The 17,686-nt window shown below is 40.9% G+C and overlaps 1 protein-coding gene across 4 annotated transcripts in view; it reads left to right on the plus strand.

The window, feature by feature from the left end:
* Positions 1-17,686, plus strand: part of LOC120572197 (high affinity immunoglobulin gamma Fc receptor IB-like) — an 83,113-nt gene that overhangs the window by 8,493 nt on the left and 56,934 nt on the right. Inside the window, exon 9 of one of the 4 annotated variants that reach the window (XM_039821393.1) lies at positions 1,778-2,250. The exons of the other annotated variants lie outside the window; for them this stretch is intronic. The gene's annotated coding sequence lies outside the window, so the exon portion shown is untranslated. Of the gene's footprint in view, positions 1-1,777; positions 2,251-17,686 lie in introns of those variants that run through there. 4 annotated transcript variants of the gene reach the window in all.

Genomic DNA, 17,686 nt, shown 5'->3' on the forward strand with positions numbered 1-17,686 from the left:
TCTGCACCCAGACAGGGTTGTTAAAACATGGGAATAAAAAGAAATGGCTGCAATGTTTTTTACCTACCAAAGACATACAAGGCAGGGTCAGAGAATTTGAACAAAAAAGCAATATACATATTCTACTGTGAGGAATGGGATTACTTAGGGACCGTTCGGTATTTATGGAATGGACCACCGGAGGAAAATAGGGGAGGGTCATGTCTTTTTATTCTTTGTTGATGGGAGGGTCATCCAATTCTTTTTAGCCTAGGGGGGAGGGTCACCCAACTTTTGTATTCATGAGAACAGCAAAATTTCAAAGTGGCTTGTTTGGTGCATATTTATCCATGTAGCTCCATGTAGCTTTCTCAGTCATGGCCCCTATCGCTAGCAGATGGGTCCTTCCATGTTTAGTCAGCCAGACAATTTGAGCTGTAGCTTTAGAGACCGTGGGATTTTCCAAACTGAATAAATCCTGTTCGCACATATAAACACTTGACCTCCATCGCCGGCATAGTGACTCACCTCTCACTCTGTCTCTGTCTCTGAGTCCCAGTAAGATGGTGGACAGCAGATAGGAGCTCCCACCACCAGGTAACATATCTGTCTGGAGACAGACATGAGGGGAGCTGCAAGAGCACCGGTACCTACTGGTGTTAATTCTCAGGATCAGTTTCAAACATCACTTCATGAAACATGTGTAACCCCTCCTTTACAATATTCATAATATATCTGATATAAAAATCAAACATGAGAAGGAATGTGGGCCATCAGTGCATTTCAAAGCAGCTTGTTCCCTGTATATGTCTCGCTTTGCCAGACCTTCCTCCACTGCGGTGCTGTTGAGGGTCTGGTTAGTCCACAACAACATTCTGAGATGGGAGAAAAACGTGTTCTGCTTTATATGCATTTCTTTAAACCAATGGCAATCGTCTTGGGCAGTGCTAAGCACCGGAAAAAGCCCGGTGTTGCTGCAAAATATAGCCTCCGGAAGGAATTTGTTTTGGTGGAAACGGTTATGCGTTCTAAAGTTGGAAAAATAGTCTAGCTAGCTGTCTGGATTTACACCTGCAGAGATCTGTTGAAAAGTTTAACCATAGTCCCCATAAATCCACTGGAGTTTAAAAATATCAACACAAAGAAAGACTAAAGGCAACAGATAGCTGGCCAAAATGAGTGAAATCCAGTGAAATTTCCTTTGCCAATGGAGAAATCACGGAAGTTGAACATCGAGGATATAGACTACCCTGTATATACTGTACATTAAATGTTTAAATAAATACCCAGGTTTCAACTTCTGTCACGTTTCCAGTTGAACAATCAGACAGTAGACCTGCTTCTTTCTGTACATTCTGTGTATGAAAACCATGAGTTGTTTTCTGTCTAGATAGAAAGTCGCACAAAGAGCAAAGTGCACTGTTGCAATGTTACGTCTGTTACACAACAGTTGTACTTGAACTGTGAAGTACTTTAGGTTTAAGTCAACAAAATGAAACAACCTGGATTTATCCAAGGTTTACATTTCTGTTCTGGAAATTAGTACATTTTAGTACATATTTAGAAGATATTGCACCATTTGCATATTTAAATATAACATTTCAGTAAAGTTGTAATACAAACAATAATTGTCTTATTGTAAATAATCGACTGTGGTAGTTTTATGCTGATATCCGTTAAATATTTCCCCTATTCACCTGTAGTGTCTTCCCTTAAAATCATGTGATGAGAAAGTTTAAATTATGCTGACATTAATGCATAAATCATTGTATTTCCTACTTCATCTAACCTCTGACAGTGAGCCATCTCTCTGGTGATGTCCCGACTAAAATGATCACACACATGTAGAGGCCTTCATCAGCCTTGGACACTGCAGGGATGGTCATCTGCCCCGTGATTGCTGCACCGACAGGAGATCTGTCCTTCAGGAAGATGCTGACCCACAGGTTGGAAGAGTTGCTTTGAGTAGTGCAGCGCAGAGTCACAGATTCTCATTCCATCACAGGAAACACAGGACTCTCCGGGATCACATTGCTGTCTTCAAAATGCAAGAGAAAGGGTTGAAGAATTGAAGAAAAAGACTCCTCTGAATGTTAGGATTAGTGGTTAGTACCCTATGTAGCCTTTGCAGCCTTTAAGAGAAAAGTATATGCCACCATAAGTTTGCTGAGAGGGTCCATTTGCAGATTATAACTTTGGACACCAGAGGGCATTGTTGTGACCTTTTCCTGTTAAACTAAGCCAGGTGCATCTTGGTCTTTCTTTTTTGTTCAACAACCAGAATAATATCGGCTAAAAATTATTTACAAAAACAAAGTATATAATGGTTTTATGGTGAAGCAGTCACAGGAGATGAAATGTGATTGTTCATCAAATTGTTAAAAATAATAAAAATGACAAAGTAATTATGTTGTGTTTGGTATTTACCCCACATGCTACATGCTTCATTAAGTGTTCTGCTACAGTAAATGTCTCATTCGCAGGTTTTGTTGTGAAGGAAAAACATCCCTCCTGCCTCCAGTGATGAACTAACCGGTAACGGTGATGTTGGCAGCTGGACTCTTCTCTCCAGATGTGGACTCACACCAGTACTCCCCACTGTTCCACTGGTAGGCTTCATTGATGATGCAGGTTGACACCTGCAGAAAGCCCTAGTCATGTCCGCACTCTGAAACTCCTCAGACTGTTTTGGCCTCTACGCTCCATCCAGAGGATTTACTGTTCTCTTCACAGCTCAGAGAGAAAGACTCCTACTCAAAGAACTGAGATCTGTTGGGGGAGACTTTGAGAAAGGCTGCAGAGAAAGACACAAAAAAATTACTTAGTTCCAATTGTTAACCCTATATCAATTTGTTCAGTATGAGTATCAGGAGATCAATTAATATGTCCATTAACTAAACCCCTTTAACCACTTTCACTTAAAGAGAACACATTATCAAAATAAGAAAAATTTAAGGCTATGACTTCCCCTTTATTTTACACTTAATTTAGAAATACTTGAAAAATCCATTAATTAATTCAAACCAAATGTGAGATGAATTTATCCATTGTAACATATAAAAGGTTTTAGGAGTTTTTAGGGTTAAAAAACGCCATCCCTGAAGTCTTCAAGGTATAAATTGTGGGATAGCTTTCATGTTATTGTTTTCTTAGGGCCCTTAAATGGTGCAGATGATCCGTTAAGAATAACTCATATCCCAGTTCACTGTTTAACACGTTAATCATCCTCTCAAAATCCCATTTAAACCTTAATCAGGTTACTTTAATGGGTAAATAAATTTTATAGTTAAAAACATAAGGAATTTATTTTCCCAGTAATCAAAAACTCTGTCTGTAAACGGAGTTCTTAGGTACGACGTAAGCACCACAAAGGTAACAAACTATATAGTCAGCCTGGTCTCACAGAATTCCGTGAAATTATCACGAACTGTTAACACCGCATGCAGTGGTGGTGACGGAATGTGTGAAAATTCGTTGGTGGCCAAAACAATGCCAATGTAAAGTCAATGAGAAGATGATGTAACAATTCGGGTGACTACGGTAGCGAGTACTATGAAAGGCCGAAAATCCGCGTAAGGAGGTTGGTTGGGGTGGTGGATCGGTCAAACACAGGACTTTCACCTGGGAGACCGGAGATCGTGTCCGAATTCTTCTGTGGTCTTATCACAGAATTTTTTACAATTCCGTGAAACTGCCACAGATTTTGAGTTAAGTTGTTCATTTCACGGAATTCTGTGACATCAGGTTGATATAGTTTAAATGTTAGAATGTAAATGTTCTTTTTCTGAAGACAAGTATTACAGTTTTTTCCAACTGCTTACAGATAAAATCTTTTCATGTCACACGATTTTTGAAACCTCTCACTCAAAGTGCAAAACTACACAGCAAATCTCCAAAACCATAAGCTATTTCTCAGCCTTTCACTCAGTTTTCAATTGCATAAAACACTTTTTTCAAAACATCACACCCAATTCTCTACTTAAGATACCAAAATCTAACAGGAAGTGACTTGCTATCCATTTCTAAACACAACCAATCAAAATGCTACACTTATTTACCAGGGCACACACACACTTCTCACATTTGCAAACACATTATGTCATAACTGAACACTAACCAATCATTGCTTTAGTATAGGCCTATACAGAGGTCAAAGGTCAGATTACCTGTTTTGAACAATAGATGCCAACAATAGACAGAGAGCAAGGGGAGTAGGAGGGAGAGACAGGGGATAACAACGAGGAGGAGGAGGAGGAGGGAAGAAGAGTAAGAAGGAGAGCCATCTCTGATGAGATCAGGGAGAGAAGCCCATCTTGAGTCGCTTTACAGTGGGTCCCATACCGTCATGCAACTATCTAATGACTATTTCAGCATTACAAATCAATCAGACTTTGTTTTGCACAAAGTGCATACAATTCTGTCCCCCCACACACACACACCCCTGTCCCGACACACAAGCACGGACAAACACTCACAACACACGCGCACACACACACACACACACACACACACACGCACACACACATAAAATATGTGTGTGTGCATAAAATGTTACCTTTGGTTTTACATATGTTTGTACTTGTATTTTCTTGTTTGATGCTACTGTATACAACACTGAGCTACTCTTACAAACGTAACGTTGTGCCCAATAAATATTTTCTGTTTTGCTGTAACATTACATTGTTTTTAAAGGTGCACTTTTCCAACCACTTTCCAGCAGATTTACTTTCTCTCTAGAACATTGTAAATGTAGTTATAAGCCTATGAAAGACCAAAGAGCTTTAGATTTAGAACAACAGTGTTACATGATATATCCAAAATTTACTATTATGAAAAAGTGTTTGCCATTTGATGCAAATGCTTCATTTTGAGATGTGTTTATGGTATTTTGAATGCAGTGTTTTTATTTTGAAGGAGATGTGAGGCATTTAGCATTTTGTGTGTTGCAGTTTTGGGGATTATTGTGTATAGATTTGAAAAAAGGAGACATAGTTTTCAAAAACGTTGTGTAAGCAGTTGGAAAAAACTGTAATTCTCCACTAGAACTTCTGTATTACAAAAAAATTGTTTATTATCAACCTTTTAAGTTAGACTGTAACAAGTACAGTATATTATTAAAGTAAAGGCAAGTTGTTTCTCACGGAGTATGAGGAGGAAACCTGTGAACTCCATCCTGTCTCGATGCTGTCTGACCGTCAAACCATATAAAGAGGTTATGATGGTTAATAATACCTGACGTGTGACACGTGTGTGTGGTATCAACATGACGGTGTGAGAGAGTGAGCTTTGAACCACAGATAAACTGTTATTTCCATCTCAGCTCAAGAAAACACATAGAATAGAAATAGAATAGATCACCTGGTTCAATCCTTTTTTGTCTCAGAATCAACATTTAATCTGCAACAATTGTTCATCAGGGGTCGTACAGCTTCACCACACAGCGTTTTTATATTAAGATATGAAGAACAGCCACATTGTCTCTGTACAGGAGTGCAGCTTGTGCAAAAAAACTTCCTGAACACGCTCTGTGGTTGCGTGTTTTCAGACAGAACACACACACACAAACTTATACATATGTATTTAAGGCATCGACTGATGTTTCATGATTAAATAAACACACACAGACTGTGGTGCTGACTGCTCACAGTTTTGTGCACCTGCATCATAAGTCGCTCTTTTTTTTAGAGTCATGGCTAAAACAGCAGCAAAGTGGATTGTATGAACATTACACCACCATTCAAAAATCATAAAAAGCAAATAATTAGTTAAAGTGGAACTATAAGAAAGTCACTATTACAACCACATCAACAAGAAAGCCATCAGTTTAATCAGAATAATTAGTTTTTTGATTAAAATGTTTTTGCAAAGAAAACTAATTTTCAGATTTAGAAAACAGTGTGTGGCTAAATCTAAAAATATATTAATTAGTAAGTTAAACTTTAAACAAAACATGTTTGTTGTCCAATGCTCAGTTCCACTATGAGTGTCTTTGTGAACATCTGAACTTTGAGCCTGTTGCTAGGTAATTGATCACTAGTATATAATATTGCAACTGCAATAAAAAAACAGGAGCAATAAGGATTTATTTGTTGTCTAGCAATTCAAGAATAGGGGTGGTCATGAGATAGATGTGTTAGATCTGCTATCTTACTGCAGGGGCCAGAACAAGATTTAAAAGACAGGTCAATTTTGTTATGCTGGAGATTTGTGTCTGCAAATTGCAACATTCAATGGTCATTACAGCACATCTGTAGCAGCACTGTAGTCAATGTGCAATTGGCCTTGTGTTATAATGTACTAGTGCTGGTCGATTTTTTGAAAAATAGTCGTGAAAAATAGTAATATAGAATATTTACTCAAGTGGTGTATTAACACATTGTGCAGTCCCTCCAGGATTTTGCGATGTTGTGATGGCAACAATTCACGCAAATTCAACCAATCACCATGAATTTTGTGCGACTCGCAATTTTGACCAATTACCGCAACTTTTCGTCCCGTTATTGTTTTCCTAAACCCAACCGTCCCGTTGTTGTCCCATGTGTCATTGAAACATAAGCCCACCCACGACCTTTTCCTTAACTTAAGGGGCTGTGTTCATTACACGGAATTCTTCCATGGGCCCCTCAAGTAATTGTAACGGGCCGTGTTAATTTCACAGAATTCTTCTTTGGGCCAATAACGGAATTTTCGGCGATTCGGTGAAACTGTCACAGATTTTGAGTTAAGGGGCCGTGTTCATTTCACAGAATTCTGTGAAAGCAGGTTGTTCAATCCTGTCGGCTCTATGCAGTGGGCGGGGCTGCTGCTCAGTTCCCCCCGCGACTAATGCGCACACACAGACAATCACGCGGTGGATGCAGGAAAAACCAGGGATGAGACATTTAGGATGACCTAAATTAAGGACAACTACGCTCATTATTGTAAGTGCAATAATAAGTTAAATTCCAATAAGTACTTTATCAAATCATATGAATGTGTGTCCCAGGCCAGGATAGGAAATTATCCAACAATGTAAAGATCAACAAGCCAATGACGCATATGTTCAAATTTGATTAATTCAATAAATTATTATTTTTTGTCTTATATCCACCAGCTATTTTCATAATATACCAACATTTGCAGCATCCTGAGCCTTTTTGGTAAGGTTCCTAGGAAAACTCAGCCCACAGTAATTTTATTCTCCCCAAAACAAGTTTCCTTTTTGCTTTTAAACAACTATACAAAAAAGGCATTTTTTTTACTGTCTCTCGCAACTTCATTGTAACAAACATTCAAAAGACATCGCAACTTTTATCTAAATTTTTTACAACAGCTCCCGCAAAATCAGGCTTTTTGGTCCGCAACAATCTCAACAAAGGCAGCGAAATCCTGGAGGAACTGATTGTGTATTATTAATTCATTCAGTTAGTTTTTTCAATATGCACAACATAAAAATAAAAAAAACACTCCCTGTTATTTTGTAGTCAAAAATAGAAAATTACTGGTTTTATTTTAATGTTGTTATTTTGCTTTATACTGTATTTTTCTACTGTGTGTATGCACAGCCATACATGCAAATTATATGCACCTCATGAGAGCATAAGAACACAACACTTGACTTACTCATTCATACATTACACCTGTGTGGCAGTTGTGTACTCTTCATTCGTTGTGTATCAATGAAATGTGTACTCTTTTTATCTTTGGCTCCAACCAGCTGTTTACAGTTTTTTCCAACTGCTTACACACAAAATCTTTTCATGTCACACGATTTTTGAAACCTCTCACTCAAAGTGCAAAACTACACAGCAAATCTCCAAAACCATAAGCTATTTCTCAGTCTTTCACTCAGTTTTCAATTGCATAAAACACTTTTTTCAAAACATTACACACAATTCTCTACCTAAAACACAAAAATCTAACAGGAAGTGACTTGTATCCATTTCTAAACACAACCAATCAAAATGCTACACTTATTTACCAGGGCACACACACACACTCCTCACATTTGCAAACACATTATGTCATAACTGAACACTAACCAATTATTGCTTTAGTATAGGCCTATACAAAGGTCAAAGGTCAGATTACCTGTTTTGAACAATGGATGCCAACAATAGACAGAGAGTAAGAGGAGTAGGAGGAAGAGACAGGGGATAACAACGAGGAGGAGGAGGAGGGAAGAAGAGTAAGAAGGAGAGTCATCTCTGATGAGATCAGAGAGAGAAGCCCATCTTGAGTAGCTTTACAGTAAGGTGGCGTCCATACTGCATGTAACTATCTAATGACTATTTCAGCATTACAAATCAATCAGACTTTGTTTTGCACAAAGTGCATACAATTCTGTCCCTCCCCACACACACACACACCCGTCACACACGCAAGCACGGACAAACACTCACAACACACACATGCACACACACACACAAACACACACACAAACACCCACACACACACACACATACACATATTCTTTATTCTAAAAATGATACCTTTGGTTTACATATGTTTGTACTTGTATTTTCTTGTTTCATGCTACTGTATACAACACTGTGCTACTCTTACAAACGTAACGTTGTGCCCAATAAATATTTTCTGTTTTACTGTAACATTACATTTTCACTTTTCAACCACTCTCAGCAGATGACTTTCACTCTAGAACATTGTAAATGTAGCTATAAGCCTATGAAAGACAAAAGAGCTTTAGATTTAGAACAACAGTGTGTACATGGTATATCCAAAAGTTTACTATTATGAAAAAAGTGTTTGCCATTTGATGCAAATGCTTCATTTTGAGATGTGTTTATGGTATTTTTAATGCAGTGTTTAATTTTGAAGGAGATGTGAGGCATTTAGCATTTTGTGTGTGCAGTTTTAGGAATTCTGTGTAGAGTTTTGAAAAAAGGAGACATAGTTTTGAAAATGTGTGTAAGCAGTTGAAAAAAACTGTATTACCTGATGATTAGTCTATATCCTTTATGTCCCACTTCCGGGATTGCTCCATTGCTGCCGGAAAAAAAAACACCGGATTTCACTCATTTAGGCAGGATATCTGTTGCCTTGGGCTTTCTTCGTTGGCATTTTAAACTCTGGTGGATTTCTGAGGACTGTGGTTCACTGCTCCTCAGATCTCTGCAGGGTAAATCCAGACAGCTAGCTAGACTATCTTTCCAATCTGAGTTTTCTGTTGCACGACTAAAACTACTTTTGAATGTACACATGTTAAGTTCCTTCCGAGCCTATGTTGCAGAGGCACCGTGGCTTTTCTCCAGTGCTTAGCACCGCCCAAAACGATTGTGATTGGTTTAAAGAAATACCAATAAACCAGAACACATTTTACTCCTATCCCCAAATTCTTTGTGGAGTAGTTGTGTGCGATATTGCAATATTTGGTATACATGACAGCAATGAGTACTAGAACACCAACAATCAGACCAGCAGAGCCACACGCCACAGCCATGGGAATACAGTCAGAAGTAAATCCTGCTGAGGAGGCAGCATCTGAGAGAGAGAGCAGACATATTAAACTCATTTGGCAAGATCAACACTCATTAAAAAATGTATCTGAATAATGAATCCTCAAAATTTGAAACATTTTGACTTAGGTTTCTACCAGTATTTGTTTAAAAAAGGCGTTACAATATACAAAGAAAAATAAAGTTGTACTGATGTGTGTGTTAGTTGTATGACTTGTACATGAATGCAGAGACAAAAACAATTAACTGAAATACTCACTTTTCAACAGATCATGTGGCATTCTGGATTTCTGAAAAATCTTTTTCTGTAAAAAGCAACAAAAAAGGAATAGATCATATTGACAGCAAAAGCAAAAAATTAATATAGTCACAATTATATTGTTTGTTAACCAATCAATAATAAAGTAAAGTTGAATCTTAACCTTGCATTATTGCATTTTGTATCTTTTTATGCAATAAAACCACTTAAACCTATTAACAAAATAATTGTAAATGAGGTAATATATCCATGTGTGATTTTAATTTACAAATTAGCAATGATAAATGTTTTATGGTTGAAAGAAAACAACAAAAATTAATGTTAAAATAGCGTACCTGTCGTGTGTGTCAACAACTCAGCTCCACTCGGAGTGCAACCCAGAAGTGAAAGTATCTGAATGACTGCAGAGGGCAGAGTAGGACTACTTTGACGTGTTTCTACTCCTTGCAACGTGCAGAGTCCTGCAGGATGGAGGATACATTCTCTATTATGTAATAAACATATCGTAATATCATCAATACACAACACAAAGATCATTTTATGCATTGATATCAATCCCCTCAGGAATCTATAATAGTGAGAACTGTCTCTAAGTGTTTAAGCAAGACATTAAATACTGATTTAGAGTTTGAGAGAACCGGTTTATTTTGAGAATAAGGTCTATCTTCCCAAGAAAAACGATACCAAACACCATCAGTCATTTCTGCAAAACCTCCATTTCACCTCCTGGGCACTGCCAAAGTGCTCTTGAGCAAGGCACCAAACTCCCAACTGCTCAGGGCGCTCCTCCAAAGAACAGCCCCCTCATGCTGACATCTCTCCATTAGTGTGTTTAGCATGTATAGGTCCTGAGTATGTTTGTAATTCAGGCCTGGGTTCAATATGTGTGCAACTGTAATAAATAAATTGTGAAAATTTCCACTCGCGGAATAAATGAAGGCATTCTTCTTCTTCTAAAAACACCTATAAGGACTTATGTTTACATTTAACTGGCAAAGACCTCTAGTGGCTGAGTGAAATATGACTGGGGGAAGTAGTGTCACATTGTTCCAGAGCCTCATGACTTTATAGTGAGAAGATTTGGGTGGATGAAAAGGTGATCATTAGAAAGAGGGAAAGGTGACAAGATCATGTGGGTAGCTAAGCCACGCGAGATCAAGATGGTGGATGAAACAGTGAAATGTGAGGCTCTTTTTGTAATTCACCCCAAGAAGGGGGGCAGTGAAACTTGGTTGCAATACACGTGACTACGGGGTGACTGTCAGCTGATCTGTGTATGTGTATGCGTGTGTTAGGTTAGTGTGTAAAGAGGAAAGCAAAACACACTTTAGAGAAAGAAAGACACAAAAGAGACAAGAGTAGCACTCACTAATTAATAACATTCAATGCAGTAACAAGTTGCAGCAATAGCAGTTACTGACATTAATAAAACACCTATATTTCTCTGCCTAGAAACTTCAGCCTCCTTACTGTGTGTGTTCCCATTTGTTTGGTCCCATAGATGCTCCACGGTAAACAAAAACGGATCTGTCTTTCAATCGTCAGTGATTCACGGAAAAAAATGGTTTCTCTCCAAAGGTAGCGAAGAAGCAGTTCAGTCGTCTCGTTAAGAAAAGCGGTGTCCCTGTTGTTCAATTTCTCGTAGAGCAAACATAGTTTTCTCTTCTTCAGAGGTGAAACACTGATGCATGTTTCCACAGGATCCAGGGTATTCCCAGAACACCAAAAATAGTCCACTCGTCTGAGAAATGAAACTATTTAATTAGAGTACACGGGGTTGCAATCTAAAAACACAGAGGAGAGCACCCATTAGCAGCTTTCGCATGCGGTGGATGACGATGAGAAGTTGGTGACAAGAGTATTTATATCCCCGGTCACCTGGGCATGGACCCCTGCTGCGTTCAGGGACCCCGGCCAATAGGGAATCAGAGTTCTTGAAGGTTCTTGAAGGTTTTTTTGGACCTCCGGCCATCTTTTCTCATGGAGGTGTGACTTTTAGGCTTTTCCAGTTGCGTGGAGGCCGCATTCTCTTTGTTTGAAAAGGTCGCTCAGGCCGCATGTGGGACATGTGGTTTCCTTTGTCTCAGAGGTCACATGCTCTGAGATTTTTGTTTAAAAGATAGGGTTTAACCACACTGCTCGGTTCCCAGCAGAGGTCACTTCTTATGTCCCTTTTCCTGCCAAAAACTGAGTTTTCTTTTAACCATATTTTACCCAAACCATGATATTTCCCTGGTTTTGATGGTGATGGTGATTTGCAACAGTTTTCAAGACACTCAGGGCCTAATTTACTAACACTAGCGCATGCGAGTTCGGTAATAGCGCACGCTATGCTTCCACATTTTGCGTGGTATTTATCAACCCTGACACCCATCAGGCAATCAGCTTCTTTCTCCGCCCCCTATACCGTAAATTGCACTGTAGCAAAGCAGTACTTGTGCTATGATATGGCTGGGTGCAGACTGCGATATTCCCACTGCTGATGCTATGACTGTTTGAAATGATCCTGATGCCAATATTTGTAATGTAGCGAGGAGTTTAACAACTGCTGGAATGGGATGTGAACGCTGAGTGGGAGATTCAATTTCATCTTTGATTTCTTCCAGTAACTCTAATATTGCTTGATCTGTAACGCAAAATGATGTTGTGTTCACTGACACTTTGATTCTTGTGTTAAAGATATTTAAAAAATATTTTCAGCCTCGCCTATGTCTACATCTTGCTCAAATTACTGTTGCCATTTCACCAGCAGCATAAAGGTCTACGAGGAAACTCGACTGCGGCTGGTTTAGACCTGCTTTGAAGAGGCGGAGAATTTCCCCCGCAGAAGAGGCGCGCTCTTACTGACAGTCTTTGTAAATACCACGGAATATATAATTAGGTGCACTTTGCGCTTATCCTCCCACCTTTTTGGGTGGAACTCCCACTTTCCCCATGACCCTCCCATGAACGCATATTGAAAGCGCAACTTGTCTCTTCTCGCTCATGTGGCAGACAATCTGCGATTTTACCCAAGTGCTCCCTGTTTGTAAATAGCCCGCATCGGTTACGTCCGTCTTTGCGACCAATTAGCGCCTGGAAACAGGCGCAAACGGCTTGATAAATCTAGCCCTCACAGAGTTTATCCACTTGCTGCTGTGGGCTGGGCATCAGATCAGAAAACATATGGGCAGTTACAGACCATGGGCCCTATTTTAACGATCTGAAACGCAAGTATCAAACGTGAAACACACTTAGCTTTGTGGGCGGACCTCGGCCACTTTTGCTATTATACCGGCGGGATAAATAACTCTTGCGCCCTACGCAAATCTAAAATGGGTTGGTCTGAAGTAGTTAGGTGTGATTTGGGCGTAACGTGCAATAAACCAATCAGAGCGTCATCTCACATTCCCTTTAAGAGCAGGCGCGCTTGTTCCATGGCGGATTGCTATTATAACGGCGGATTTGCCTGGCGCACGCCAGCGGGAGCTGTCCGGGATGCGGCAAAGTAATAAATGCCCGTCTTGGCCGGGTGGCGATGTTGCTGCGGCCTCTCGGGCGCATCTCCTCACGTCTGGAGAGGATTGCTGCAGCCATGGAGCGTGGGCCTCCAAACGCACCACCTGCTCCTGTTGTGCCCCTTCCTCCTCCCCCCACTCCATCTCCGTCCACCCGCTCCATCAGGAGCGCATCGCGCATTGCCACTCCCGGACCAGAATCCGCCGGAGTGTCCAATCCCACCGTAGTTCAACATCACGTCTCCTTAAGTCCTCTAATATTTCATCATTTATGTCATCAACACATCCATGATTCATGGAAATGTGTAAAACACAACAAGCCACAAAGAATGCTGCAACGTTTTGAGGACTGTACTGTAAAGTTCCTCCTGACCCTGACCGATCCAAACACCTGAAGTGCATTTTCAGTAATATTTTTCTTTGTAATTACAGTATGTTTGGTTTGCAAAAATGGGAACTGCTGTGTCTGTGTAAATGAGAGAAGCAAAGTGTATGCGCGTTGTGCACATGCTACATTATGGCCAAGCATGCGCCCCTAAAATAGCATCTGAATAACGCGCTACTGACTTTAGACTAGTGCCACTGACTTTAGACCAGGTTTTTCCTGGTCAGTGGCGGAATTGTTTTCTGAAACTGCAAAATAGCACCAGGGAACATTTGCGCCGGAACACGCCTCCTCTTTTCGCTGAACCGCCCCCGGGAGCGCAAATACATTCCCTATTTTGCATCTATGGAGGGAAAAGTCTGCTGTGCGTCGGGTGCAAAATAGGAATGATACATGTGTCGGTGTACAAAGGCAATTGCGCTGAGTACAAGATAGGGCCCCATGTGTTTTTTATTGGTCCTCGTAAACACACAGCTACAGTTTCAAAACAGTGTTTATAACATCTCTTCAGTCTGAACAACATGGATCTTTGTGCAAGAAACACGGTATGTTTATTAATGGAAAACTTTGACTATAGTAAGTTGTCATGGTTTTATGTTTATGTTTCTGTTTCCTGTTTTATTTTGAAGTCTCTGTTTTCCTCCTTGTCTTGTTTTACTTCCTGTCTTGTGTTTCCCGCCTGTATGATTGTCTGGGTGTTTCTCAATCTGTGTTCTTCTATTGACTTGTGTTCTTGTGTCCCTGTGAAACGTCATCTTGTGTCGCCAAAGTACTGTCCCAATACACAAGTTCGCATTTCACCAAAAACAGTTAAGATTCCTGGAAATGTTCTTGACACGCCCATTTTACCGAGGATGCATTGGTTGGTAACTTGTATGAACTTCGCAGCACCTGTATCCCAACATTCATTTCAGCATTCAACGATGGTCAGATTTCCAGTACATAGACAGCCCAAAAATTGAACAATTTTAACAATTTTCGCCATCTTATTCATCACTAAATTCACTTCTGAGAGCATTTTAGGTGAGAAATGAACATTTTAGATTTCGAATATAGGCAGTCTTGCGAAAATCTTTGCCGAATCGACAATTTGCTCCAAAGTTTCGGAGTTTTCGGAGCTCCATAAAGTGACACGGCCGCCAGCTTGCGTCTGCCGGGGCCGCTAGCTCGGCGCTCGGACAGTCACACTCGGAGATCCCGCTGTAGGACCCCGGAGGTCTTTTAGACTGGTCCCATAAATAATCAGAATCAGAATCAGAAATACTTTAATAATCCCAGGGGGAAATTATTTTCGTTACAACTCCAGATATACAAGCAACAAATAAAAACAACATATATTATCAATACTTTAAACATATATAATAAAAACAAATATACAGTAATAATATATAAAATATGAAATGTACAGCAATAATGTGCAAATAGTGCAATAAAAAAGAGAAAAAAAGAAAAAAGTGAAAAAATAAGAGGCTTTTATTTCGCCGTTGACGGATCGTTTGTTTAAATATCACAACACATGTCCATCATAAGATTAACGGGAACCTGTGGTTAACTGTCTTTTTGGAGTTAAACTCCACAAGCACACACACACACACACACACACTCATGCACACACACACATACACACACACACAAGCGCAGGAGGGGGGATTTTTTTTTTTTTGGAGAATTTTTTATTTGATTTGTTTTAGGGTAATTATATTGTAATTATATGTAATAGTAGGGATCGCGTTCCACTCTTTTGAATAAGTAAGGGGTGTTTGATCTAAACCATAAACAATAAAATTAAAGCTCAATTAGTTTTATTTTTCAATATTATTGCAAATGTTGTAGCATTATGAGGTTTTCTTGTCCAGAGATTGTTTTAATACAAAGTGGTTATATTGTTGTGGTTTTTATTTATAGCTGGTATTTTGGAGCCCTGTAGGTAGCCTCTGTGCTGGGAGTGTTGAGCAATAACAGGAAGAACGCATTGTCTCAAACTGTTAATAGCGTCTTCTGTGCTTGTGAACTTGCGAGTTCATTCTTCCACGAACAACCAGCAAGAACGTTCTCCCCAAGAACACAAGTCCGTACTTTGCATTCTTGAGATTGAGAAACACCCTCTGTTTCCCTTGTCTGTTATCAATTCATTATTTTCTGTTAGGAGTGTCTGTGTGTTTAGTCTACCCATTTAGTCTTAGTGTTCCTGATATTTTGTTTTTCCTGTTTAGGAATTCTGCCTGTCCCTGTTTTGGGGATTCTACCTGTTCCTGTTTTTGGGATTCTGCCTGTTCCTGTTTTGTATTTTTGCCTGCTGTTTTCAGGACACTTTTGTTGTAAAGATTATCTTTATTAAACATTCAAGCTCTATTCTGCCTGGTCTCTGCATTTGGGTCCTACATTCCCTGAAGCTCATGACAGAACCTTACCCAAACATGGACCCAGCAGAGATGATTTCTGATGAACTTTGTGACCTTATTTGTGACCTGGTGGAGCTCAAAGCCAGGTGGAGGGAGGCTAACGGTGATTGCCTGAAGGAGGGAATTTTGGCAGCAGCTCGTGAGAAGGTTTCAGAAAAACCTTGGTTAAAGTACTTTGTTCCTAACTGGGCTATCAGCATTACTTTTGCTCCAGCTCCTCCACCTACTAAAGGATTGTGTTCAGCCAAGCCTGTTAGCTCAACAAATGCTTAACTCAGTCAATTACCAGCTCCTCATCAGATGCTGAGCCTGCTAGCATCCTGGCTACAGGTTCTCTGTTTTTGACCCGGTGTGCCTCCTTGCCTGCTTTTCAAGAAGTTTTTTCAGTATGTCCTACTGTTACGGTCAGCTAATGCCCCTAACGACAGAGTCCTTTGTAAGGACCCGCCTGGCCATTTTCCCTGGGACCCGTGGAGGCCGAAGATGGAGAAAGGGACAAAATGGCTCCCGTCGACATGCCCTGCTTCAATCTCTCTTCAGCCCAGAGTCCTCGCTGTCCAGTGGTCCAGAGCCCATGCTGTCCAGCCAGCCAGAGCCTGAGCTGTCCAGTGTTCCCGAGATGTCCAGTGTTCCAGAGCTGACCATTGGTCCGCAGTCTCACCTGACATCCAGCCGTCCAGGATCTACGTCGACCAACCACCCAAAGTATTCGTTTACTGGTGTTCCAGTGACTTTGCTGGTCTCCGGCGCCCCAGAGACTGTGCCGGTGCCCAGCGTCCCAGAGACTTTGCCGGTGCCTGGCGTCCCAGTTACTCCTGCCCCAGTGTTTTGTCGGCGGTCCAGCCGACTCTTTCTCCCCGTGTTTTGTCGGTGGTCCGGCCGACTCCTTATCCTGTTGCCTATTACGGTTCCAGTTACCTTGCCGATTGCTGCTCCTATTACCTTGTTGGCAGACCCTGGCCCAGCTGTCCCCAGTCCAGCTGACCCTTCACCTGACTCCGGCCCAGCTGACCCTTCACCTGACTCCTGCAAAGCGGACCCTTCACCTGTCTTCAGCCCCGCTGACCCGTCGCCTGTCTTCTGCCCCGCTGACCCATCGCCTGCCCGGTCCTCAGAGGGGTTCAGCCTTCGCCTGGCCGCCAGTGGGGTCTCACCTTAGCCGCCGGTCGCCAGAGGGGTCTCGCCTTCGCTCTCCTGCTCGGTCTCCTGAGGGTCTTCCACCTCCGGCTTGGCCTCCAGATGGGCAGCGCCTTTGCCATCCTGCTCGGTATGGAGTTATATTCCTATCTTTAATCAAGAGCGCATTCTTTCAATTTGAGAGCATTTCTCACTGATATTACGTTCAGATTTTGTAATAATTTCCCTCAAAACCTTGCTCTCACACTCAAATAGTCACTGCTCGTGCTTGGATTTGCTCTGCTTGTGCTCAAAGTTTGTGCTCGCGCTTGGATTTTCTCTGCTTGTGCTCAAATATGACTCAGATATGTTGTTGTTTGGACAGATTTCCTGCTCTCAGCTTTGAACCTTCTCCTCGCACTCAGGCTGATTCTGCTCACTTGCAAAGTTTCTGCTCTCGGATTTCTCCTGCGCGCTTGGATTTTTTTGTGTGTTATAACCCTATCAAAAGTCAACAACCAATAGAATGCCAGCTGTAGTGTTGACCAATGAAATGATCCCAACCCCGTTGAGGTTGCGTTCACTTTACTTTA

The sequence above is a fragment of the Perca fluviatilis genome, chromosome 14, assembly GCF_010015445.1.
Source record: "Perca fluviatilis chromosome 14, GENO_Pfluv_1.0, whole genome shotgun sequence".
Taxonomy (NCBI): Eukaryota; Metazoa; Chordata; class Actinopteri; order Perciformes; family Percidae; genus Perca; species Perca fluviatilis.